The sequence below is a fragment of the Petaurus breviceps genome, unplaced genomic scaffold (genome assembly GCF_028583685.1).
Source record: "Petaurus breviceps papuanus isolate PSGF00001 unplaced genomic scaffold, PetGlider_PUasm1.0 173, whole genome shotgun sequence".
Taxonomy (NCBI): Eukaryota; Metazoa; Chordata; class Mammalia; order Diprotodontia; family Petauridae; genus Petaurus; species Petaurus breviceps.
The window spans coordinates 18227101-18254549 of NW_027185759.1; the positions used below are offsets into that span (position 1 = coordinate 18227101).

The 27449-nt window shown below is 36.5% G+C and overlaps 1 protein-coding gene across 6 annotated transcripts in view; it reads left to right on the forward strand.

Annotated features, from left to right (window-relative positions):
* Window positions 1–27449, forward strand: part of RSRC1 (arginine and serine rich coiled-coil 1) — a 428038-nt gene that overhangs the window by 179294 nt on the left and 221295 nt on the right. The window lies entirely within an intron of this gene.

A 27449-nucleotide genomic window follows, 5' to 3' on the forward strand; every position in this document is an offset into this window, starting at 1 on the left:
GGTCATCCCAACACTGGAGCCGGTGCTCTTACTCTCTGAGCCGCCTGGCCGCCCCTAAGCAATTGGGGTTAAGTAACTTGCTCAAGGTTACCCAGCCAGGTGTTTCTGGGTGGGTGCTAAGTGTCTGAGCCTGGGATTCGATCTCCAGGTCATCCCAACACTGGAGCTGGTGCTCTTACTTGCTGTGCTACCTGGCCGCCCCTAAAGTCAGATTTTCTATTCAGCTCTAGGCTTTTTTATCAATCTTCAGTTTCATTAAATGTCCATTTTTTCCCCTGAATGATTGTACTCAGTTTTGCTTGGTAGTTGATTCTTGGTTGTAATCCCAGTTCCTTTGTCTTCTAGAATACCATATTCTAAGCCTTTCATCCCTTTAATGTAGAAGTTGCTAAATCTTGTTATCCTAACTGTGTCTCCATGATATTTTACCTAGGAGCTCTGGAATTTAGTTATAATATTCCTTGGAGTTTTCATTTTGGAATTTCTTTCAGGAGATGATCAATGGATTTTTTTCAGTTTCTATTTTACCCACCAATTCAAGGATATCAGGGAAGTTTCCTTTATAATTTCTAAAAAGTGATTTGTCTAGGCTGTTTTTTGATTATGGTTTTCAGGTAATCCAATTCTTAAATTATTTCTCAAATTCCTGGAAGATCCCTAAAGGAATTTTTAAAATCAGGTAAGAGAGGTAGAGAAAAAATTGGGAAAAGAAATGAGAGTAATGCAAGAAAATAATGAAAAAAAAAAGAGTCAAAAGGAGGCACACAAAAAGTACTGAAGAAAATAACACCCTCAGCCTACACCTTTGTGGAGGTGGGAGCATCACAGGTACCACACATTACAAATGTACTTTCTCAGTGTATTGATCAGCTGTGATGACTTTTTTTTTTTCTTCTCAAACCCCCACCCACCACCCACCAAACCAAAAGCCCACTTTGTCCTGTGGAATGGCTCCTGGGGAGGGGCTAGAGGAAGCAGTGCATTAGAAACTATGGTGATATATGAATCAGAAAACATCTATTAAAAATTACTTTTTAAAAAAGCTTGCTATATACCAGGGACTTGGAATACAAAAAATATTCAAGTTTCTTTGAAAGTCATGAATTAACAACTTTCAGATTGTGTGGAAATTGTTGAAACTGCAGTTTTCCTCAAGAGGGAATAAGAATTTTGCCTTTTCCTTCTTTTTTTTCTTTATAGTATAATGGACCAAGGATAGGTTGATTTGCTTTAATAGTAACTTCCCACACATTTTCTCCATATATATATATATATATATATATAGTGGCTCTATTTAGAAGAACCCCAATTATCCAAAACCCTGTGCAGTGAGCTACACTGGAAAGCTAAGTTTTAGAAATCATCTGGTTTTTCCTTTTTGAACAACAAATTTTTTTTTAATTTTAGCATTTTGTGTGGAAAGCTTTTGAAATTGGATAAAATACTTCTCTGCCTTCTTATACAGAGTAACTGTAGTCATATTGTAATTCCTTGAGATTAGGGGCTATATCATTTCATCATTTTATCTCCAGTGCTTAGCATGGTAGCTTGTCCATGGTGGATGTTTCATACATATTTATTGAATTAAATGGAAGATTATTTTACTGGGCTGTCATGAAGTGATTCCCTTAAGAACTATTGAAATGCCTTTTTGACATTATACTGAACTTTTCCTAACTACTATGTTTTGAATACTTGTCTCTGCTTTTTCAAGATTTTCTGGCACTTCCTTTGCTGGCAGCTGTGTTTTTTCCATACTATCATTGTATTTCCTTGTAGCAGTACTCTTGATTTATTTTTTCTTGATGTGTGGTAGACCCAGAATATAGATTATCAAGATTGTTTAAAATCGTGGATAAAGTAACAGTAGCTAGACTCAAGTGAGGGCATGACCAGTTCTCTGAAGACTAAAAGTCCATTAGTTTTTAGTCCATCACATTTCATAATATCTGCTTTGACTTCTCAGAGATCCTTATTTTTAAACTTCCTCTCTAGTCATCATTTTTTTTCAGATACTTATGCTTGCTAGGTATCTGAATTCTAGACAGGAAGCAGGTATTGTCTCTGACTCTGTCTCTGTCTTTCTCTCCACATAAATGTATGTGTGTGTGTGTGTGTGTGTGTATATATAACATCTGCATGAGTTTATATTATAGATTAGATTCATAGAATTTTAATCCTCAAAAGATTTTTAGAGGTCATTTGTCTAACTCCAATTAAAGTGCCTTTTCTAGGATCGCACAACTTTTTAGTGGTGAAACTAAGCTGAAGTAAAACTCATCTCTAACTCTGACCATTTCTTTTCCCCCCCTCACTATTATTTCCATTATATTACACTCTGTCTAATGTATGCATTGGTGTATTCACATACAAATGTATATTTATCTGGAGATATGTCTGTTTGCATTTACAGAAAAGGTGTGTTTGCAAACATTTTCATCCTATATAGACATAGGATAATTTTACTTTTAAGGATATTTACATTTCTTGATAATGAGCTGTTCTTAATTGGCAAATGGTTTCTATTTTGAATAATTTTTTGATTTTAGCAAATGGGTACCTATTATATATTAGCTTGAAAGTTCTGGAGGGAATATTTATTTTAATATTATTAAGTTCATCCAGTAAAATTTAAAGCCTAATACATTTTTCTCAGTGAACTGAAACAAAGTTTTTTGAAAATGTTCTTTAAATAGACTCTTAAATAGTTCCATGGTTTAACGTGACTGTCTTTGGTGTGAGTTCCAAAAATAACTGCTGAGAGTGATTGCTGAATGAAATTGTGTCACTTTGCCAGGAGACTGCAGAGGACCAAAGACCTGTTGCTGCCATAAATTCTGTCAAGTTTTGCTGCACTTACTCATGTAGATGATGGCAGTTTTCTCTATCACTGTCATTATTAAGCATTTTCAGAAAAACAGTCTCTTATTTTGTATACTCGTTGTTTGAAAAAAGCTAGGATTTACTAAAGAACATCAGACATTTGTTTTTACTTTCTTAGGAGACTATAAAGAAATGTTTGCAAAATCTCTCTCTCTTACACACACACACACTCACACACACACACACCCCTTGAATAACTTCAGAAGATCTTTACTGAAGAAATGGAAAGAAATTACTTGCCAAGTATTCTGCCTCCCAGATACCTGATTTTGACAAGACAAAAATATTTCTATATCAAAACAGATGAGAAATTGGGTGGAACGTTCCATGCAAAGTTATGTGAAATGTATTCTGTCAGGTGTGTTGTATGTGTAGAGTTGATGGTCATATAATCTGCTTCAGGATCCCAGAACAATCGTACCAGAGAAATTCAGAAACCAAAGCTGACTTTGCCAATTTGACCTCCTATCATTTAAAATCATCTCCCTAAACAAAGAATTTGGGCTGCCTGGTCTCAGTGAATTGACCATGAGGGTTTTCCTGCTTGCATAAATCTCCAGTACTGTAGACTGCCTGTTGGAGCCTGGGATCGGATCAGATCGGATCAGAGGTTCCATGAAGCTTTTGTGCTGGGTTTATGCCTCCCCTCCAACACCCTGCCTGCTGCCCAACTCCTGGGCCCATGTACAGGAGAGGCCTTACTTTTCCGTGTTTGGCTTGGAGCAACCTCAGGATCCAAAGGGAAAGTAACCACAGCAGGGTTTCTCTAAGCTGAAGGGACAAATGGCTGCACCTCTTGAATTTATCCTGATCCTGGGACACCAAGAGCAAGCGTTCTTGAGAGTGATCCAGACAAGCTGATAGTAGTCAGACAGACATTGATAGTCAAGGTGTATTGTGCAGTGCCCCTTGAAAATGCTATTTTATGAAATTGTCAGGTTTATTTTCATCTTAATCATTGAGCAACAAAAACTCAAGAATATTACTTGCTCACTAGGGAAATAGTTATATTTGACATCACAAAGATCAAAATGTTTGCATCTGTTAAGACACAAAAATTTCCTGATGCGTTATCATCCATTATTCTTGAGTAAGCATCATTGTACCATATGATCTTTTTGATCATTTGGAATGGAAGGAGACCATAGAGATTATTCAGTATCAGCAAAGCAAAGAAAATGCTGTTTCAGGTTCAAAACTTAGAGAATTTAGGGGGTGGCCAGGTGGTGCAGTAAGAGCACCAGCCCCAGAGTCAGGAGACCTGGGATCGGTTCCAGCCTCAGATACTTGGCACCCACACAAGCAAGTTACTTAACCCAATTGCTTTAAAAAACAAACAAAAAAAAAAACTTAGAGAATTTTAAATTTATAGAACTTTTTCAGTGTTGCTTAGATTTTATGACTTTCAAAAATATGCAGATTTATCATTTCTGAATACAATTAGAAAATGTCCTTTTAATTTTTCATAATAAAAATTAGTGGTATCTTGAATTGCTAAGATTACCAAGCAATTATAATTGCAGAACTGTCTTAAAATTATTTCCTGTGAAACTTCATATCTCTGTTTGCTCAGAAATCTCAGGAAAAAAGGATGTTCTTAAACTTTTTAAGATAAATGACAAAACATATATCTGTAATGTCATTGGTACATAGCCATTTTTATTGTTTTATTTAATTTTCATCCCGTAATTATCACATTAACTTTCTAACAACTTTTTTGATATGTGATTTTATGAATTAACTGACTAAGAAAATTAAACTTGTTTTGTTTCTTCACTGTGACATTTGAATTATATCTTGAAAAATCCAAATTTAAGCCTAGGGGTTTGGGTATCATAAAGAGGATCAAAAAGTTGTAGACAGAGAATATAATTTACATGGGAAATACATAGTAATATGACTCTCAGGGTAGAAAGAGATTAAATATTGCTATTACTAGAGATGTCAGAATAATGTAAGAAATACTCATAAATACATAGTTATTGCAAACATACTCCTTTGTTTTGAAAATAAGGTAATAGATACTAGGGTGGATAGTCCAGTATAGGGGTGAGACAAAGATCATTTCTTCTCGGAACTGTATTTTGTAAGGGCAAAATGTAGAGTTTAATTGTGTCTGCTTTATGTATAAATAGAAACTTCTTACTTTAAACTTAAAATGTTTTGCATTTTTCTGTATGTAAGTGGGTTTTTTTTTATTTAAATGTGTATCTTTGATGTTAAACATGTTTCTTAGTGAAAGTTGCAGAGGTTTTTGTTTTTGTTTTTTTAACAGAATGGGAATACTTTTTGCAAAAATAACAGAATATATTGATTTCTGTTGGCCTCTTAATGGAATAATACAAAGTAAAAAAAAACTTCAATAACAAAATGTGGCAACTAGGTTACAAACTCATTTTTAATAACGTATAATTTCTGCAACACAAGAATTGTCCTAAAATAATTTCATTTAAAGGATATATTTTTTAAGCATTTCTACTTCATCCAAAATATTGGTGATGATCTAAGAAAGTCACATGATTTACCACGAAACAAGAAGATTGCTTATTTTTATTCCTTAGCTTATAATTTTCATCTCACTGTTTTAGTAGAGAATTTTTCTTTTCTCTGTATTGACACTTTAAAAAAAGAAAGAAAACTGCTTTTTAGCTTCTCTCCTATGCCAAATGTGTGTTTTTTTTAAACAGACCAAGGGCCTGAAGGAATAGAGGAAGTGAATGGACACTGATGTATCCAAATATCTCATTTTGCCTAAAAGCAAGTACCGGCAGATAATGCCCATAAAGGGATTTTTTTTCTTAAGCCCCGTGGATTTTTCCCCCGTAACTTTTTGTGTGAGTTAGAAATGAAAACCATTCATCTAGTGCCCCAAAGAACGGCCCTATTGAATGGAATAACAGGGCAATGTACCATGGAAGGCAGGATTGCAAGTGATTATCTTGTTAACTCTTGACAGCTACGCCAGCTCGATTTGCAAATGAATCAGAGCTTTTCATTTTGTGCCAGGATCATCTTTTATATTGGGATATGACAGATGCCGTGTTCCAGGCTTTTGTTTCTCTTCCGTTTTATACTTGCAAATAAAAAACAAAGGATTAGGAGAGTCATTTTATTTGCATCTTTTCTCTTGGAGTTTATTCTTTGTATATAAGTTTTTAATCTTATATTTTTCAAAAATTCGTTTCAGAATAGTATTGTTCCTGTAAGAATTAAATTTCATTAGTTTAAGTACAGTAGTAATTGGGTAAAAGAGGAGGATTTAGAAGCTTTCATAGAATGGAAAATTGATTGCACCCAAAACATTGTAGTCTTTAAAACCCAAACTTTTAGGTTAATTCAAGGCTAAATTAAATAGTACTTGCTTTTGAAAACTCAAAGTATTTGTGGAAATATTAACATACTTTTGGATGATCTTAAACTTATGTTGATAGGAAAACAATGTACACTTTTCTCAGTACCTTAATGCTTCTTTTTATGTTCTGTAGTTATCTAAATACAGATGGTAAGGTATAGTTATGATGATTTCAGGGCCGGTTTTTTTTTTTCTTGTTGTTTCTCATTAACCTCTAACACTTTACTAGTGCAGAGAGTTTTTACCATTCAACTGTTAATATTATTAAAACATGATATGTTTTGTTTATTATTCCTATTACAAGTAGTAGTGTTTATTTTGTTGGTTTTTTTGTTAATCCATTTAGTACATTGGAACCAATGAGGAACACTCATTTTCATCCCAGAATTTTTTTGAAAATATAAGGTCATAGATTTAAAGGTGGACGCACTTTTGGAATCGTACATCTTTGTCTTTGAGATCTTTCAATATTTCTTTCAGATTTATAGGTTGAGGTTCTGTGAGCCTAAAAGTTGCTAATGAAACTATAAACTCTGTCGGGACAGAGAATGTGCCTTATTTTTCTTTGGATCCCTCTGGAGTTCCAATAGGTAAATAAATATTTAATAAATGAATGAAGAAGAGATAATTGAATGAATGAAAATTATAATATATATTTCTCTCTAAAATATACTGAATGATACAGTTATTTCCCAGTTTTTACCATACTGATATAAACAGGTAGCACAGAGGCCTGGTTCAAATGTCGGAATTCTCCCACTATTAATAATATGGCTACTTGTTATCCTGGTCTTGAAGAGGTCCCTGATGAATCTTCTTTATTATGAATGGCAGGCACAGTGACATTTAATAGGCTTTAGGGGCATTTTGCTGGCCTGATGAGCATCACTAAATGAATGCTACCTGACCTCGCTATTCTTTTAAGAGAGGGAGGGAGGGAAAGAGAAAGGGGGAGGGAGAGAGAAAGGAAGGGAGGAAGGAGGAAAGAGAGAATATGAATGAGAATGTAGCAGGGACTTGGGATAGTGGAGAAAAGAGCAGATAATTCTTCATGTGTCTCTCCTATTCTTAACCTATCCTGTTATTCTGATAATCCTTTTGCTTCCAATTAAAGGAGGGCAGGTCAGAGGACAATCATACTTCCATCATGTTTACCTCCATAACTTAAGCAATTTGACTGAGGCATCCAAGTTAAAGTTGTCATTCATCTGAAAAAGTTTAACTGGCTGATACCACTGGAAAGGGTTCTGTTTCTTTAAAGGCTATATCAGTTAGCATTATATACAAATAATCTAAGAAGGATGAGATAATAACCCTTCTAGAAAATAACACATAATTTGAAACATTAGTTCTTTTACTTATTAACTGGTGAAACTATTTTGGTTTGATGTAATTCTTTTATAAACATTATTTATTTCCTTTATGTTGGGAAAATAAGGTACCTTTTATGCATAAAATTCAAACACAACTCCTCTTCCTGTTCATACTGTTGAATCTCTTTAGTGATATTTTAGATGTACTGTCAGCTCAGGAAGTTTTAATGCTTCAGTTAGTAGTTGTTAATGTCAGAAGATTCAGAGCCTATATTACATGATTACGCACCATTATTCTACATTATCTTTAATTAATGAACAAAAAGGCATTGACTCTCAAAAGTTTTAAAATATTGTCCTCTGATTATGCCACAGTTGGTCTTTAGATGAGACAGTTAACATTTATTTACCTTTTCTCATGATAACTCTCCCTCAAATCACCCCTTACTCCACTTCCACTTTTCTTGAAGTGAATTGAGAACAGTGTGAGATAAAAGTCTCATGATTGTTTTAAGGCTAGGTTTTGTTCTAATATTGGAAATAATGGATTAAGTCTAAATTACACCATAATTTTATATTCTTCCTGTACTAAATAATGAGTTAAACAGAAAATGCCCATTTTTACTATATTCAGTTTTGAAAACAATTTTATTCTTAATTTTATGGTAAGCCAGAATTCTCAATTGTATTCGTGTATTAAATGTCATTCTATACATTCTGTGAAATTCATCTAACTAGCATTACTTAAGCCATGTAATAATATGCCTAAGAAGAGTTTTGCAGATAAGAAATGAAGTCACTGTGGCGGCCAAGTAGCACAGCGAGTAAGAGCACCAGCTCCAGTGTCGGGATGACCTGGAGATCGAATCCAGGCTCAGACACTTAGCACCCACCCAGAAATAACTGGCCGTGTAACCTTGAGCAAGTTACTTAACCCCGATTGCTTTAAAAAAAAAATTAGACTTTTATCAGAGAAATTGGTTATAAAAATTCTTTCCCAATTTCCCACTTTCCTCTTAATCTTGGTTACATTGACTTTTTTTGTACAAAAGCTTTTCAATTTAATGTAATCAAAATTATCCATTTTGTATTTCATAATGCTCTCCAACTCTTGTTTGGTCATAAAATCTTCCTTTCTCCATAAATCTGACAGGTAAACTATTCCTTGCTCTCCCAGATTGCTTACAGTATCAGCATTTATACCTAGATCATTCACCCAATTAGACTTGATTTTGGTTTACAGTATAAGATACTGATCTGTACCCAATTTCTTCCATACTATTTTCCAGTTTTCCCAGCAGTTTTTGTCAAATAGTGAGTTCTTATCCCAGAAGCTGGGGTCTTTGGGTTTATCAAACAGTAGATTACTATAGTCATTGACTACTGTGTCTCATGTATTAAATCTATTCCACTAATCAACTACTCTATTCCTCAGCCAGTACCAAGTAGTTTTGATGACTGCTGCTTTATAATACAGATTAAAATCTGGTATGGCTAGACTACCTTCCCTAGCATTTCTTTTCATTAATTCCCTAGATATTCTGGACCTTTTGTTCTTCCAGATGAATTTTGTTACTATTTTTTCTAGCTCTATAAAATAATTTTTTGGTAGATTGATTGTTATGGCACTAAATATATAAATTGATATAGGCAAAATTGTCATTTTTATTATATTAGCTCGACCTAGCCACAAGCAACTGATAGTTTATTTAGATCTGACTTTATTTGTATGAAAAGTGTTTTATAATTGTGTTCATATAGGTCCTGGGTTTGTTTTGGCAGGTAGATTCCCAAATATTTTATTATGTCTACTTGTTGTTGGATTTCATTAGAAATATATAGGAATGCTGAGGATTTATGTGGGTTTGTTTTATATCCTGTGGCTTTGCTAAATTTTTTTTTTATCTCAAGTATACTTAGTTTTCTAGGATTCTCTAAGTATATTATCATGTCATCTGTAAAGAGTGATAGCTCAGTCTCTTCTTTGCTTAATCTGATTCCTTCAATTTCTTTTTCTTCACTCATTGCTACTGCTAATATTTCTAGTACCAAATTGAATAAGAGGGGTGATAATGGACATCCTTGTTTCACCTCTGATCTTATTGAGAAGGCTTAGAGATAATACTTGTTGATGGTTTTAGATAGATGCTGCCTATCATTTTGAGGAATGTTCCCTTTATTCCTATACTCTCTGTTGTTTTTAGTAGGAATGGGTACTGTATTTTGTCAAAAGCTTTTTCAGCATCTCTTGAGATAAACATGATTTCTGTTGGTTTTGTAATTGATATGGTTAATTATGTTAATAATTTTCCTAATGTTGAACCAACCCTTCATTTGTTGTATAAATCCTACCAGCTCACAATGTGTAATACTTGTGATATCTTTTTTGGTGTTTTTTTTTGGAGAGGGAAGGGCAGGGCAATTGGAGTCGAATGAATTGCCCAAGGTCACATGGCTAGAAAGTGTTTAAGTGTTTGAGTCTGAATCTGGATTTCAACTCAGGTCCTCCTGACTCCAGTACTGGTGCTCTATTCACTGCGCTACCTAGCCACCCCCATTATTTTTTATATCTTGCTAATATTTTGTTCAAAATTGTTACATCAATATTCATTAGGGAAGTTGGTCTATAATTTTCTTTCTCCATTTTAACTCTTAAGGTGTTGTTCTTCAGTCAGGTTGTTGACTCTCATTTCATAATTTTCTTGCATCATTCTCATTTCTCTTCCCAATTTTTTCTCCACTTCTCTTATTTGGTTTTCAAAATCCTTCTTAAGGTCCTCTGTGGCTAGCTCCTTTGCCTTCTGGAATATCATGTTCCATAACCTCTGATCTTATAATGTTGCAGCTTCTAATTCCTTTGTAATCCTAATTATGGCACCCTGAAACTTAAATTATTTCTTTTTGGACACTTAAAGTATTTTTTCCTTGACCAGATAGTTTAAAATTTGACTATAATGTTCCTTGAAGTTTTTATTTTGGTATCTTTTTCCTGAGATTATTGTTGGATTCTTTCAATGCCTCTTTTGCCCTCTTGTTCCAGTATATCAGGGCAGTTTTTCTTGATAATTTTTTGAAAGATGGTGTGAAGCCTCTCCTTTTGATTATGGCTTCCAGGTAGTTCAGCGATTCTGACATTGTCTCTCCTAGATCTGTTTTCTAGGTCAGTTGTTTTTTCTATGAAATATTTTATATTTTCTTCTATTTTTTCTTTCTTTTGAATTTGTTTGATTGATTCTTGATGTCTCATAGAATCATTAGCTTTCACTTGCCCAATTCTGACTTTTAAGGGCTTGTTTTCTTAATTGTACTTTCTTTTCTATTTGGCCAATTGTACTTTTTAAGGAATTGTTTTCTTCAGGGATCAATTTTGAGAATCCTATTTTTTTAAACAGTTGTTTTCTTTTTCCAAACTATTGACTCTTCATAATTCTCTTTCATCACTCATTTCTTTTCCCAATTTTTTTTTCTATTTCTCTTATATGATTTTGGGTTTTTACATGAGTTCTTTCTGGACTTGAGACCACTTCCTGTTTTTCTTTAGGGTTTTACCCATAGGTGTTTTGACATTCTTGTCATTTCTTGAGTTTTTGTCTTTATTTTCCCATTACCATAATAACTTTATATGGTCATATTGTTTTGTTCATTTTTTTTTTTGGCCTTTTTCCTTTCTTTTAAATTTGAGCTCTGCTCCCAAGGTGGAAGGGGCACTGTCCCAGTCTTCTTGTGCCAGGGGCTTCACAGGGTTTACCTGGTGCTGCCCTAATGTTGCCCTGAGGTCAAGGGGGTACATGGTACTGTGCCAAGTGGGAGGCAGCTTGCACTGCTAGAGGCTGTAAAAGTGTAATAGCTTACCTGGTGTAGAGCTGGAGTCCTACTACTGGTGTCTGTCTTACACTGATGCTTTTGGGATTTTCTGCATTTTCCTTGGAATACACTGAAGTACGTAAAGGTCTAGCCATTGGAGGTTGCTTGTTTTCCCGGGGCTCTGCTGAAGCATGCAGTTCTCAGAGTTAGTGTCTGCCCATTTCCCTGGTGCAGGGTGGGTCCTAGTCTTGGTGCTTGCCTGCTCTACCATACGGGGGCCCAGGATCAATCACTGGTTTGCTTAGGTGGGGTTTGCTGCTGACTTGCTGGGATGCTTCCTGTCCTGGATTGCGCTCTCCTTTTACTTGAGTGAGACAGACCTTTCCTGCCAATCTTCCAAGTTTCTTGGACTCAAAGATCGTTTCACCCCATCTTTTTGCTGGTTCTACTTTTCCAGGAGTTGTTTTGGGGTGCTATTTTATGATTGTTTATAGAGGTGAGTATGGGAGGGTTATGGCAAGAGGCTGCTTACTCCACTATCTTGTCTCCCCAAAATCCCTCTAATCTTTTTTTTTTATTTTCTGAATTTTTAAAACACCAAAAAAAGAAAGAATATTTAAATATACAGAATAGAATAATATGTGAAGCCACAAACCTCTATTATTATTTTTAATTGTATAAGAAATTCAACATGATTAGCTGGTAGTGCTTCTTCTTCCCCAGAATACCCTATATTTATTTTGTATACATAGTGTCCCAAAAGTCTTAAGCTTTTTTCAACCAGAAACTACATTAAGACTTTTGTGACACCCTGTATTTCATGTATATTTACAAGTGTTTATGCTCTCTCCACATTTAAAATGTAACTTCCTTGAGGGCAGGGACTTTCACTTTTTGTCTTTGCCTTCCCAGTAAATCATTACTTGATAAAAGCTTGCTGATTGCTTGCTCAAAATAGCAACATTTTGCTACACCTTTGGCCCAGTATGTTGGTGAAGTGTATGAATAGCTAGAGATAATTGTGAAATAAGGCCCTAACTCTAAGAATGAGGAGATTATGCCCTCAGAAAGCAGAGTTTGTTAGTATCATAGATTCTGGAAGGATCTTGAAGGCCATCTTGCCAGCTCATTCTTGGGAAAACCCCTTCCCCCCAGTGTGCACCACGTCTGCATGAAGATCCCCACCAGAGGGACCTCCTCCTCAGTGCAGCCTGTTCTGTTTCCCTGTCCCTGCATCACAAAACCCGAGATTTTTAAGCCACAGCTGCACATTTTTTGTCCATCCTGTACGCAAAAGAATTCCTTACCATGACTTCGTCAGCCAATGCCCCTCAAGCCTCTGCTGGAACAGTTCCGAGTCAAGAGCCCCTACCCCTCACTGCTCAAGACGGCCTATTATTTTACCTTTGGTCAGCTCCAGCTGTTAGGAGGGGTTTCCTAACTTCAGGCTTAAATAAGGACGGTTAGTTGACACCATTGTGTGCCATAAAGTGCTGGGCCTGGAGTCAGGAAGACTCATCTTCATGAGTTCAGATCTAGCCTCAGACATTTACTAGCTCTATGACCTTGGGCAAGTCACTTAACCCTGTTGACCTGTTTCCTCGGCTATAAAATGAGCTATAGAAGGAAATGGCAAACTACTCTGGTATCTTTGCTAAGAAAATCACAACTGGGGTCACAAAGAGTTGGACATTATTGAAAGGACTGAACAACAATTACCCTCCCTAATCCTTCATGTGCTCTCTGTTGCCAAACAGAACAGGTCTAATCCCTATTCCATGTGGCACTTCTTCAAATACTTGAAGACAGTTGACATGTCCCTAGGGGTTTTCTTTTAAATCTCATATTTAAGAAGTTCTTATTTTATTCATTTTTAGGAATTTCTTGTCACTTTTAAATTTGCTTCTCTGTAACTTGTCCCCTTGTTCTTTTGTACTCTGCTGTGAAGCAGAACAAGTCTGATCCCTCTTTCACGTGATAAATCTTCATATACTTGAAGGTAGCCTCATTTCCCTCTTAAGTCTTCTTCTCTGCAGTGTAAACATTCTCAGTTACTTATGGCATGATTTCAGGACTCTCCACCCACCCTGTGTACCCTCCTAGAATCTCTTCCATCACATCATGTCCTAAAATGTCTCTTGTTGTTCAGTCTTTTTTCAGTTGTGTCTAACTCTTTGTGACCCCATTTGGGGTTTTCTTGGCAAGAATACTGGAGTGGTTTACCCTTTCCTTCTCCAACTCATTTTACAGAAAGGAAAACTGAGGCAAACAAGGTTACTCAACTGTAATGGGAATGCAAATTTGGAAGATCTTCCCTGCCCCTAGGCTAAAGTGCACCTGAAGCCTGGGGTGGGAGGCTTGTTTTTCAGTAGATACTTTTTGATTGGCCAGTGGGTCAATAAGGTTGTTACATTCTCTGAGCCAGGAGAAGGCTATATAAGCCCTGATGTGAGGCTTTGTTTTGGGGGGCTCACTTTGAGAAGTGTTCTGTGATTTGATCTGTATTCTGGGAAACCGTTGTACAGAGCCCCCCCCGGCTTTGAAAAACCCAGATGTGGAAACCCAGATGTTGACTGGGTATGGATGTAATGGTTGGACAGTTTGGAAAGCTGTCTACTTGATCTGTTTCTGTCTTGATAATTCTGCCTGTATACTTTGAAGTTTGGGGTGCTGACCTTTTTCCCCTGAACAAGGTAAACGATATATGTCTGACTGATTAAAGTGGCTTGTTAACCCATTTTGAGTTGCTTTCCTTTATCAAAGCAGATCCAAGAACCTGTATTGGCAGCAAACCCTGAGGATGCTTGGGGTGCTTGCTGCTACATCAACTTACCCAAAATCACACAGCTGCTAAGTGTCTGTGGCCAGATTTGAACCCAAGAATATAAGTCTTCCTGATTCTAGGCCTTTCACTGTATCCAGCTGTCCAGGATGTTGGCGTCACAACTGCTGTTGTTCAGTAGACTCTTTATGATCCTGTGAACCATAGCTTGCCAGTGCTGTCCATGCAGTTTTCTTGGCAGAGATACTGGAGGGGTTTGCCATTTCCTTCTCCAGTGGATTAAGGCAAACGGAGATATTGCCGGGATCACACAGCTAGTGTGTGTCTGAGGCTGGACTGAACCTAGGTCTTCCTGACTCCAGGCCCTGTGCTTTATCCACTGAACCATCTAGCTGCTAAAATGTGATTATAATTAAACCATTACTGCAGACAAGCAGTAGTAACCTCCTTAGTCCTTGGGGCTTTCTCAGTGCAGTTGAGGAACTTTTGTCCTTACTCTTTAATACTTGTCCAGACCTGTATTTATCTTTTGTCTACCCATACATTTTTTTAGATGAACCACTATCTCTCTATGTTCTCTCATCTTGTGTTTCTGAAGTTTTTTTTTTAATTTAGATGTGAGGACTTTAATACTTTTTTTTGTTTCCTAATAAAGAACTAGCCCTAGCCTTTTTTATTTTATTTTTGCATTCTGTTATCCAGTGGGTTTGTTATCTCTCAGCTTTGTTTTATCTGTAAATTTGATAAGAAATTTCTTTATGCAAGTTATTGCTAAAAATCTTAAACATCATAGGCCAAGCACATATTGCTGAGACACATTGGAAAATATTCTAACTTTATACTAAATGACTTCTCTTTGAATCCCACTATTAAACCAGTTGTGAATGAACTTAATTTTACTATCACTTAGTCTATATCTCTGCAGCTTGTCCACAAAAAGGATAGAACGAGTGTCTTTTATCAATACTTTGCTAAAATCTAGGTAAACTCTATCTCAGCATTTTCCTTATTTACTTGTCTAGTAATTGCCAGAAAAGAAAGGATAGTCTCATATTCTGTTATTCATAAAGCTATGTCACATCTTTCTGATCATTATTTTCTCTTAGATATTCACTAATATTCCTTTCATTTACTAATATTCCTTTTAGAATTCTGCTGTGAATTTGTTGTTGTTCAGTCATTTCCCATTTGGGGTTTTCTTGGCAAAGAAACTAGAGTTTTTCTTCTCCAACTCATTTTACAGAGGAGGGACTGAATCAAAGAGGTTAAATGAGTTACCCAGGGTCACACAGCTATGAAGTGTCTGGGGCAAGATTTGAACTCAGGAATAAGAGTCTTCCCGACTCCAGTCCTGGCATTCTGTGCACTATGGCTCCACTTAGCTGCAAATTAACAAGCAGCTTACTAATGTACACTTTATAGGCTCGTTTCTCTCCAGCATCCTCCTTTGTAAAGTAGCCCTTCAGTGGATATTAAAGTCATCCTTTCGTTAGGTAAATGATGAGGTGGAGGGGTTGGTGAGGAAACTTCTTCAAGGGGATAGCATTTACCTTGATCAAGTTTTGCCATATAGAAAGAAAGAACTTTGACTTGTTCTAGCTTTGTTCCCAAGTGGGCACACATAGAAACTAGAGTTACTAACAAGTCAGTCTTCTACAGAGTAGAAACATTCTTTATATTATATTCTCTGCCCTAATCCAGTATGTAAGTGATGTATGCTTCCTTGACTGAGCTCTAAGTGAAAAGACCAGAGCATTTTAGAGCTCATTGTCTCTGAACCTTGAGCCTCTTGTTTTGACCAGTCCTCTACTATAGTATTTCACTCTGGCAACTCATTAGTTAACCCCCAGAAAAGGAGGGGGGGGACGGACAGACAGAATGTTTTTCAATTTGACCTAAAAGATTTATTATTTAAAAGGGAACCAGCATGATTAAATATCTAGTAAGTTGATGTAAAACTAACACCCGTACTTATTTATAAGTGATATAATGCAGCCTCTATCTATTGTTTAAAATACCTAGTTCTCTACCTTTTTTGTTTTGAATTATAATTTATTTCATCATATTTACCTTTAGTAAGCAAGGTAATAGATTTATGCTATAGTCACATAAACATAGAATTTTAGTTCTAGGTGGAGATATTTACTCCGTCCTTCATTTTATAGGTGAGGAAATTGAGGCCAAAGAGATTGTCACTTAAAAATGAACATGTTTTATTTTTATTATGTGCTTTGGTTTTTGATGCTTTCCTAACTTGAATTTTTGGAGAAAGATATGAAATATATTGGACCGTATATTCACACTGTATTTTATTTTCATTTTTCCCTTCATTAACTTCCCAGTATATTATTATTTAAATTCATTCCTATTCATTGCTTGTGGTCAGTTACTAATACTGAAACTTTCAGAGATTACCAGTCATGTCCTAATTGTCAAATACAAAGACTTTTTCCTCATTTCTCATCTTATTTGACCTTTCTTTACACTGTTGAACATACAAGCCACTCCTTTTTACATTCTTAGTTTTCTTCATCATTCTGATTGATCCTTCTCTTTCCTCTTTGCTGGTCTATTTTTTCTCTTAGAACTTTCATGTGGATAATATTTCTCCAATATTTTGGGTTTTTAAATTAGTTTTGGGCTTTTTATTTTGTTTTTGTCATTCTTGTTTTTTTAACCAATTTCCTTTTTACACTGTATTATTTTTTAATTGCATCTATTACTAAAATTTCAAATTGAATGTTTCTGTGATGTACTTAAGGCCTACATATGTTTTCATTTTATTTTCATTTTGAACTTACTACGAAATAAAAGAAGCATTTCCATATACATTTTAGAATGTATGAAACTGTTACTCTGCTACTTAGGGTGTGCTTTTCTTTTAAGTACATAGAGGTCCACATTCCTACCAGCATACTAGATATCTCCAAATGGATTAAGCTCCCAGTACTTCTAAACTCAGCATTGAATCTTTTCTGTGAAACCTCTTAGTATTTCTGTTAAAAGCAATAAGATTCGGGGGGGGGGGGGGGGGGGGGGGGGGGGGGGAACTAGGTGGCGCAGTGAATAGAGCACGGCCCCGGAGTCAGGAGGTCCTGAGTTCAAATCCATCCTCAGACACTTAACACAAAAACTAGCCATGTGACCTTGGGCAAGTCACTTAATCCCAATTGCCTTCCAAAAATCAATCAATAAATAAATGAATGAATGAATGAATAAATAAATAAATAAAAGCAGTAAGATTCTCCCAGTCTCCTGTAGTTAAGCCTATTGTAATCTTTGATCTTTGATTCTCTCTCCAGAAGGCACCATGTCTAACCAGTCCTGAGGGTATCTCTGATTCGACCTCTTGTATCTCTTCCCTGCTCTCATTCTCACAGCTATTTCTTTAGTGCAGATCATCATTACACCTCTCCTAGAATATCTCAGTAACTTAATAACCACCTTTTCACTTTCTGCCTCCACCACGTCATCCTGGACATTGGTGACACATTAATTTCCTCAAATCCCCAAAGAGGCCACAGAAACCATCTTGTCCAACTTAGACCTGTTTTATGACTCTTGTGTACAACCTCTGCAAAAGTGGTCACCCTCCTCTCCTCAGCTCTTAACACACTCCATGTCTTACCACACACTGAGATAATCTAGTGCAGATACTTGATAGTTTTTCATTGAATCTGATGATCAGCATACTTATTTTATTTGCTTCTCCTCAGTTCTCCATGTGGCCTAGAGGCCCACTAAGAAATTGGATGAAATAATTAATGGTTCTGATTTGTGATTTCATTGGTTCACGAAGCTCCTGATATAGAAACTTCCTTCACTATTGCAGGCCAGAAGCCCATCTGTAATTTCTTGTTTTTCAGAATTGTCAGGAACATTGAAAATTTCTTTAATTTTTTCTCTATACAGATAATTCTCCACTCTAAATATCCAGGCCTAATCTCTCTCCTGATTTGCCATCTCACATCCCCAACTCTTGGACATATCAACCTGGATGTTCCACAGACTTCTCAAACTCATCCTGTCCAAAACAGAACTCACCTTGCCCTCTCCCACAGCCCTCTCCTTTTCTCCTTTTCTGAACTTCCCTAGGACACCGACATTTGCAGACATTGTAGAAAGGAATGTAGCATGATACAGGGTGGGAACAGGTCTACCTCCGGTGAGCAGATTGCACAGTGTCCAGACAAGTATCACTGTGTTTCCCTGGGAGTTCACTGCGATGTTCAGTGTATAGCCTCTGGTAGAAGTGATTATCTGGAAGATTTTCATGCAAAAGAAGACTTGAATTTACTCTGCTTAGTTCCAGAAAACAAAACAAAAAGCAAGGGATAGGAGTGGCAAACAAACAGTTTTGACTTAATGAAGCAGTTGCCAATAATTATGAGCTATACAGAAGTGGAGTGGTCTACTTGGGAAAGGTGGGTTCTTCCCCGCAGGTCTTCAGTCAAAATTGCAGTGATGGTTTGTTGTGGGGAGGAGGGGAAAGGGTGTTCTTGTTCAGTTTTAAGTTTTACTAGATAGTCTTTGAAATTCTAGAATTTTGTACATATAAATATATTGAAATCTGTTTTGTTATGTAATCTAGCCACAATATATGAGGCCTTGAAAACAAAGAAAATCCCTCACTCAAAAAAAAAAAACTTTTAATTTTTTTAAACCTAGTTGTAGTGAGTTGTCATATTGGGGTTTAGGTGCTGCTAAAATTATCTATAATGATATTTATACTCAGTGGAGGAATTGATTACATAATTAATGTTATCAGCTTAACTATTTTTGCTTTTTTTGGAGGGGGGAAAGGCAGGGCAGTTGAGGCTAAGTGACTTGCCCAAGGTCACACGGCTAGTAAATGTTAAGTGTCTGAAACCAGATTTGAACTCAGGTCCTCCTGACTCCAGGGCTGGTGCTCTATTCACTGTGCCACCTAGCCGCCCCTTGTTTAACAATTTATTAAGCTCAAACTATATACAAGATACTGTCTTATGTAATTTATATAAGAAAGAGTGGAACAAAGATTATTCCCAGTTTAAATATGAGAAACTCAGGACCTAATGAGCTTAGTTCAGAAAAAGCATTGACATTTACCTCCATGGAAAAAATAAGAGAGTTGTAAGTTTAGTTTTCTAATGCACAGAATGCCAAACCGACTTTAGTTTTTAATTGTCATATTTCCAAAGAATATTTTAGTGTAATATAAGTGCCTGTTAAGTTCTGTTCATATCATTATCCATATTGGTTTAATATAGTAACTGATGATGATTGTTTTGAATAGCTAAACTTTGATTATAAATATATTTTGCTTGTATGATAAGTGCAAATCTGTGGAGAGCTTTAGGTTTTTACTAGTAGCATTTAATATTTTATTTATTAAACACTTGGACAGTAAAATCAGTAACTTTATGCTACTTTTGTTAGGCACCTTTATTGTTTTATAACTATTTTCAAACTATCCACTTCTCCCCAATTGTAATCTTAGGTTACTTTTCTTTCCCTTATGACTGTGGTTTGTGTTTGCTTACTCTCTCTCTCTATCTGGAAACTGCTTTTGGCCATTGTTCAGTTGTTCTATTGTGTCTGACTCTTCATGGCCCCATGTGCCATAGCACACCAGTGCTGTCCATGGGGTTTTCTTGGTAAAGATACTAGAGTGTTTTACCATTTCCTGTTCCAGTGGATTAAGGCAAACAGATTAAGTTAACTTGCCCAGGAACACATAGCTGGCATGTGTCTGAGATTAGATTTGAACATAGGTGTTACATACCCCAGGCCCTATGCTTTGTTCACCGAGCCACCTAGCTGCCAACTGGAAACTGCTTTAGGATATTTTTAGTTTCTAAAAAAAAAACCAAAACACCTTTAGTAATCAGGTTTTTTTTTTCAATATGGAAATTAATACTTATACTTGATGTTCAAAGAAAAGAACAGCTCAGTTGTGAGGAATTTTTATTTTTAAAAGAGAATGTTCAATTGAATATGCATCGTGCTATCTCAGCTAATATTTTGACCTCTGTGGATAAATAGTAAATTCTGAGAGCAGAGTAGTGTATCATTGACAGGAGTGGCATTAGCTATTTGAGAAATTAACTTTAGGTAGAATTTTATTTTCAGCCAATAAATTTCACTGTGGATTGTTGTTTTCCTGTGGTCACCATGCAAATAAGGTTCCTTTTCCATGGTGCTCTTTTTGTTAAGTTAATTATTAATTATTTTTTGGTTTTCAGCATTCATTTCCACAAGATTTTGAGTTACACATTTTCTCCATCTCTCCCCCTACACACACCAAGATGACAAGCATACTGAATACCCCTTCCCCCAATCTTCCCTCTCTTACATCCCCTCCATTCCCCTCCTTACTTTCTTGTAGGACAAGATGGAATTTTCATGGTACTCTCGAACATGTTGCTTTTTACATAGTATTCATTCAATAAGTATTTTTGCAAGCAATTGATATTTGAACAAATAATTAATTCCTAACATTAGTAACTGATTGAGGACAAAAGATCTTACCTTGGTTAGAAATGTTTTGAGGGAATATCAAATATATCACAGCTGCATTTCAGCATTTTGAATGTGATGATGATGTTAGAAAAAGAATTAAATATCAGCATAACACAGATAAAAGTGTGTTAGTTATGTTCTCCCCTAGCTGTCATTGCGTGATCGATGCCCAGCATCTTCATGCTGGAGAGAAACTTCAGATTGAAACTGACAGGTGCCACAAGGTTCATTTAGGACCACCTCAGATTTGTCTTAGGTGTATCACATCTGTCTCATGCATGGTCAGCTTCTGCATTTCCTGCTTCAGAGACTCGTGGTACACAGATATTACTATCTGTGCTGCCTCAACTACAAATTGGATGAACAATCCTTGACACTTTTTCAATATTATTACATTAAACCAAGTGGATTTTGATTGATAACCTAATATTCAACTAATGCAAAACATCAATCATGGCAAGTATATTAATTATTTAATATTGCAGTCTAATTCAGAAATCGATGTGCTGCATGAGGGGAAGGGAAACTCATGGTTCCCAGAAGACTTAAGACAGGGAATGATTAAAAAAAGACCTGCTGTACTCCTGTGTGTTAGTTCAATACAAATCTTTATTCATTTGCCAATAATCTCTTTCCATTTTCCACTTCAGGACCATTTTATCAGTTTTGAGACTTATAATTGAATTAAGTCTGCTTTCAGCACAGGGCAAAAGGAGTTGCACCAATATTGATGAAGTCATGACAGGGACGGCACAAGAGACAGACCACTAAAAAGGACAGGTTTTATACCATTAGCTTGAAACAACTTTACATCAATGTCTTGGTTCCTGTTTCTTTTAAGTTTATTAGGACCTTTGGCATTACCACATATCACTATCTCTTCTTTCCTATTTAAATAATACCCACCCCTGTGTGGTATTCTTTACTGATAATAATGCTTTAAGTCTGCCTAAAGGAATGCTCAAAGAAGGATTATTTTCAGGAAGTTAATAGGAATTTAAAGCTGGAAGGGATCTTAAGGGTCATATATATTCCAGACCTCTTATTTTACAGATGAGGAAACAGATGAATTAATTGATTTCACTGGGTATCACGGAGATAAGAAGTAGCAGAACTAGAATTTGAATTCCAATCTTCTGACCCCAGATCCATTGCTATTTCCACTCATTGACATTTCTACCTTGGCATGGATGACTTTTTAAAACTTCATCAACCACTATGACATACATACACACACACACACATACATCTTATGTAACATGTACCTCATCTAGTAGCTTGCTATGGTTGAAAGCTCAGTAAAGTAGGAGAAGTGAGTGATCTGTAAAATCCATTCTATCCCTAATGTTTTCTGGTTCTCCTAGTCCATAAACAGCCAGGTCACAATAGTGAATTATAAACCTTGTGAAATAGTCACCTGTACTCAAATTCACATCATAGTTATAATTATATAAAATATGGCACAAAATTATAAAAAAATATCTTTACCAAGAAAACCCCATAAAAATTATAATTATATAAAATTATTGCACTTCACTTTATTGTGCTTCATATTTTGCCTTTTTTACAATTTGGAGGTTTGTGGCAGCCTTGTGTTGAGCAAGTCTATTGGCGCCATTTTTCTGACAGCACGTGCTCAGATTATGTGTCTGTGTCACATTTTGGTAATTCTTACAATATTCAAATTTTATCATTATTATGGTATCTGTTGTGATGATCTGTCATCAGTGATCTTTAATTATCTTGGAGTACCATGAACTGTGCCCATACAAGACGACAAACTTAATTCATAAATGTGTGTGTTCTGACTGCTCTGCTAACTGGCTGGCCCTACATCTCTCTCCCTTTCTTCAGACTTCCTTATTCCATGAGGCACAATAATATTTGAAGAATATTACATACACTTAGTTGAAAAAAGAAGCAGCAGGGTTTGAAGGGATTGACTCCAGTTTTAAAAGAAGTTCTACTATGGGTAAACAGCTGTCATGCAGCATCGCACGCTACAGAGAAATCCTTCATGAAAGGAAGAGTCAATTCATGTGGCCAACTTCACTGTTGTCTTATTGTGAGAAACTGCCACAACCAACCCAGCCTTCAGCAGTCTCCACCCTGATCAGTCACCAGCCATCAGCCTCAGGGCAGGATCCTCCACCAGCAAAAAAGTGGCTCAGATGATGGTTAGCATTTTTTTAGCAATAAGGTATTTTTTAGTTAAGGTATGAACATTGCTTTTTTATAGATAATACAATTGCACACTTAATAAAATACAGCGTAGGTGCACTGGGAAACCAAACAATTCATGTGACTTCCTTTATTGTAGTGATCTGGAACCAAACCTGCGATAACTCCAAGCCATGGAAACAGCAGCTTGAATCCCAGGACTGCAGCTGCATCATGGGATTCTTTCTTCACACTAATCAGAACCTGGCTCCATAAGAGACTTTGGAGTATCATGTCAGCTTCATAAAGAGTCTCAATTTCTTCAAGCCCTAAGGCTCTCCCTTGTTCCATTCATTATCTCTGCTTCATAACATTTAGATTTTGTGATGATTCACTAAGGTTTACACTACATTTCTCCCTAACCCTAACACATACTTTTTGTTGTTCAGTCACTTTTAGTCATGTTCTGCTCTTTGTGACCCCATCTGGGGCTTTCTTGGCAGGAATACTAGAGTAGTTTGCCATTTCCTTCTCCAGCTCATTTTATAGATGAGGAAGCTGAAACAGGCAGGGTTAAAGAGGGGTTTGAACTTCTGGCTTCCTGACTCCAGGGCCTGGCACTCCATTCACTTCAGTGCCACCTAGAGGCTATAAATACACTCAGTCATGAAATACATACAACACAACATAAGGAACTTACCATCCATTCCTGTATTGGAGTAATATTTTTATATTATTCTTTCCCTGTCTTTTGAATTTTGGTTTATTCTAGCAGTTTTTCTTTAGTTGTGAATTCATAGAGAACAAAGATCAACTCTGTATAGTTTAATTATTACAGAGAATTGTGTACTTATTAATGTTTTTTTAATTGTAGCAATGATCATATTGTCTACATAGTAGTTTGGTATGTTACTATTTAGATCCTGTCAGATGGTAATCTATTCACTATGGAGTTTCTAAGAGTTTCTCTTGGTGATAGTTTAACATGTGACTATTATGCAGCATGAGAATCTGACTCATTATCAATCTTCTCACCCCCCCCCCACACACACCTATTTTATTAATTAAAAAACAAGGTATTTTAAAGTTTAAACCTTTGTCTTTGAGCAAACCATGTTGCCAAGTAACTGGAACCCAGGAAATAGGCAGAGTGGCAGGGCTGCAGGGCTCTTGTTGTCAATATTAAAATGCGTTGTGCCTCAAGCCCTGAAACTTAAAGGACAGCTTAGAAAGTAAACAAAATGCAATGATAGGATGCTATCACATATTCTTGATGCTTTCAGTGTTTTAATGTAGGTTTCCTTTTTTTATAGTATTGTCATTTGTTCTCTGAAAATTTTTATTTAATTTTTATGTATGAAATTTTTCATGTTTTTTTTTTTAATGCAAGCACCTCAGTGTCTCTTTCTCCATGGCACACCATCCTGCTCTTTTATGACAAGAGACTGGTTGCTATGGATCCTAAACTTCCTCTAAAGTGAGAGCCCTAAGGGTGCTGAGAGCAGGAGAGATAGGAGGCAGTCGAAGGGGGAATGGGAATAGTCAGAAAAAGCTAGAATGTGAGGCTTAGTGTGGGCAGCCTGCAACTGTGTGAGTCTTGGCCATGAGGATGATGTGAAGAAGCAGATGACTAGATTAGGGAGGGAGGGAGAGAGTGACAGAGGAGAAAAGGGAGAAGGCCAGCCTGTGCTGGGGAAGACAGAACAGGAGCCTAGGACAGAAGCCGAGATGTAGGGAACTATGTAGACAAAGGGGGGATGAACCCCAAGACCAAGTGGGGGGACTGCATTCATTGTTCTGGCACCATCCTGACCACTGTAAGTGCAGTTCAGTTATAGGTACTATCATTTTTCAAAGGTGTTTTCAGCAATGAAAGAAAAGTGGTTATTTTAGGTAAAACAAAGAGAGCTAGTTTTCTGTAAGTTAGCAGAGTGTCGTTGAACGAGTACTGGCTAGAAGATCTGGCTTTTCATCTCAGCCCATTCACTCATAGAATTACCCTTAGCCTCAGTTTCCTTATGTGCAAAAAAGGATGAAAACGACTTAGACTGTCCACTTCACAGGATCTCTGTAAGAAAAGCATTTTGTGGACCTTGAGCTGGTCACCTGTCTGTGCATCATGTGCCTCATCTGCAAAGTGACAGCATTAGACTCAAGCTGATCTCAGAGATCCTTTCCAACTCATAACTGCAGTGACCTTAAAATGCTTTGTAAGTGAGAGTAATTATTACTGAAATCTTGAATGCTATGGATAAGGTCACTTACCTTGGTAGTGTACTTTCCAGAAATGTACTCATTGATGATGATGTTGATGCATGCATTTCCAGAGCTAGCTCAATGTTTGGGAGGCTCTTAAGGGAAGTGTGGGAGAAAAGAAGTATTAGACTGACTACCAGACTGAAAGTCTACAGAGCCATTGTGCTGACTTCATTGTTGTATGCCTGTGGAACCTGGACAATATACCAACACCATGCCATGAAATTGAATTGCTTCCATTTGAATTGTCTTAGGAAGATTCTGAAAATCACCTGGCAAGATAAGCTAGTGGACATTGAGGTCCTTTCTTGAGTGAAACTTCCAGTAGTCAAACTCTACATCTCTGATGGGCTGGCCACAATGTTCAAATACCAAATGTACATTTGCCTAAAAGACTATTTTGCAAAAAACTCACACAGGAAAACTACTCACATGGAGGTCTGAAAAAGCAATCCAAGGACATTCTCAAGGTCTCTGTGAAGGACTTAGGAATCAGTTGCGGGTCATGGGAGACACTGACACTTAGGACCTCCCAGCATGGCATGCCCACATCAGAGAAGGTGCTGTGCTCTCTGAGCAAAGAAGAATTCCAATAACTCAAAAGGAATGTGGGAAGTGCAGATTTAGAGCCATCTCCATTCCTAATTTTCATATAGATTATTTGTGCCCCACCTGAACTCTTATTAGTCTGATCAGCCACCGTGGGACATACTGCACATTAACTCCAAAATAGTGATGTCATTTAGTTGTCTCTGGGAATGAAGAACAACCACCAATTATTACTAATAATAACATCGCTAATGTCACTAACGGGGGCAAGACATGGATTTTTCTATGTGTTGCTCCTAAGTATAATTTGGCACATAACTGTTTCAAAATCTATTAATTGAGTATCTTACTTTGAAATCTATGTTAATTCATATCCTGGGCCTTAATTTTCCTTTTTACTGTTGACTTTTTAAGTCACTAAACAGCATATCTACTTTTATGAGAAACATAATATGTTGCAAGGAACATTAAATGAGCACTTTTAAAAGATGTTTCTTTGCAATCATCTACAATTTTATCTTTAGTAATTTCTCTTCTTCCCCCACCCTGTAATAAGAATGTAAATTTTAAAGATCTTCTCTGCCCCTAGGCTAATGTGCACCTGAAGCCTGGGGTGGGGGAGGCTTGTTTTTCAGTAGATACTTCTTGATTGGCCAGTGAGTCAATAAGGTTGTTACATTTCCTGAGCCAGGAGAAGGCTATATAAGCCCTGATGTGTAGCTTTGTTTTGGGACTCACTTTGAGAAGTATTCTGTGATTTGATCTGAATTCTGGGAAGCCATTGTTGAAAGTCCCCCGGCTTTGAAAAACCCAGAATGTGGAAACCCAGATGTTGACTGGGTATAGATGTAATGGTTGGACAGTTTGGAAATCTGTCTACTTGATGTTTCTGTCTTGATAATTATGCCTGTATACTTTGAGGTTCAGGGTGCTGACCTTTTCTCTTGAACAAGGTAAACGATATATGTTTGACTGATTAAAGTAAGCTTGTTAACCCATTTTGAGTTGCTTTCCTTTAACAAAGCAGATCCAAGAACCTGTGTGAGCAGGCACCTTGGGGACGCTGGGGTGCTTGCTGCTACACACCCCTACCTTGTTTCTAATGTACCAGCAGGCATCTTTTGCTTATATAGTAATATGGTAGAAATGAATGTCAGGAAAAACGATTGCAATCTAGATACCTGGGGATGTTCTAACAATCTACTGTTATTTTTCAGAAAGCGCATACCAGTTTTGTTTTGTGTTTAATTGCTTCTAATAAGAATCTGTAGAAGTTGTTTATTTGTTGTTTACTCATTTTTCAATCATGTTCAACTCTTTATGACCCAATTTGGGGTTTTTTGTGACAAAGATACTTGCGTGTTTTACCATTTCCTTCTCTAGCTCATTTTATAGATGAAGAAAATGACAGGGTTAAATGACTTGGCCAGGGTCACATGGCAAGCGAGTGTCTGTGGCCAAGTTTGTATTCAGGTCTTCTTGATGCCAGGTCTGGTTCTCTATCCATTGTGTTGTCCAGCTGTGCCTAACATTTTTTTTTAGTTTAAAAAAAATTGCTTCTAATAAGAATCTGCAGAATTTTAACCTTTTTGGGTGTCATTTACTAAATAGCAGAATGACTAATTTCTTTTTTTTTTCCTTTTCCTCATCCACAAAAATACTGTAGGGCAATTTAATGGCATTTTAAGTTATTTCTATCAGTAAAAGATGAAATATCACTTATTAGATGAATTATTGAGTCCATATTAATGGTTGTTCTTCCTTTAATGGAAATTTTGCTACATTATAATAATGTAAAAATAGAAATGTTAGAAAAATAAGACTTTCTTTTTAAATATATCCAAGGTAA